Consider the following 382-nt stretch of genomic DNA (forward strand, 5'->3'; position numbering starts at 1 on the left):
ACAGGGGAGCCAGGGGGAAAAAGTGGAGATTCACAGGGGAAAGGGTGGAGGAGAAGACTAACGGGGGAGGGGCGAGGAGAAGACTAACGGGGGAGGGGCGAGAAGACTAACGGGGGAGGGGGGGGAGAAGACCAATGGGGGAAGGGTTAGAGGGGTGAGAGGAAGGGGGAATGGTTAGAAGGGAGAGAATTCGGTGTGTAGATGTTGTGGTTATGCTTTATAAACGATTCGATGGGAAGATTAGGAAACTCTGAAGGTGCGAGTTATGCGATATGAATGATCCGGTGTGTAGATTAAGTTATGTGCTATAAGTGATACATAAGCGTGACATGGCGAAATTATTTCATCTCATAAAGTAGTAGTAGCTAATATGTTATTACTG

General features: G+C 47.9%; 1 protein-coding gene across 1 annotated transcript in view; it reads left to right on the top strand.

The window, feature by feature from the left end:
- The window catches only part of LOC119590713 (annulin-like), a gene marked incomplete at its 5' end in the record, with an annotated part of 38,054 nt that overhangs the window by 26,153 nt on the left and 11,519 nt on the right, over window positions 1-382 (top strand).

Source organism: Penaeus monodon, chromosome 27 (genome assembly GCF_015228065.2).
Source record: "Penaeus monodon isolate SGIC_2016 chromosome 27, NSTDA_Pmon_1, whole genome shotgun sequence".
In the NCBI taxonomy this organism is placed as follows: Eukaryota; Metazoa; Arthropoda; class Malacostraca; order Decapoda; family Penaeidae; genus Penaeus; species Penaeus monodon.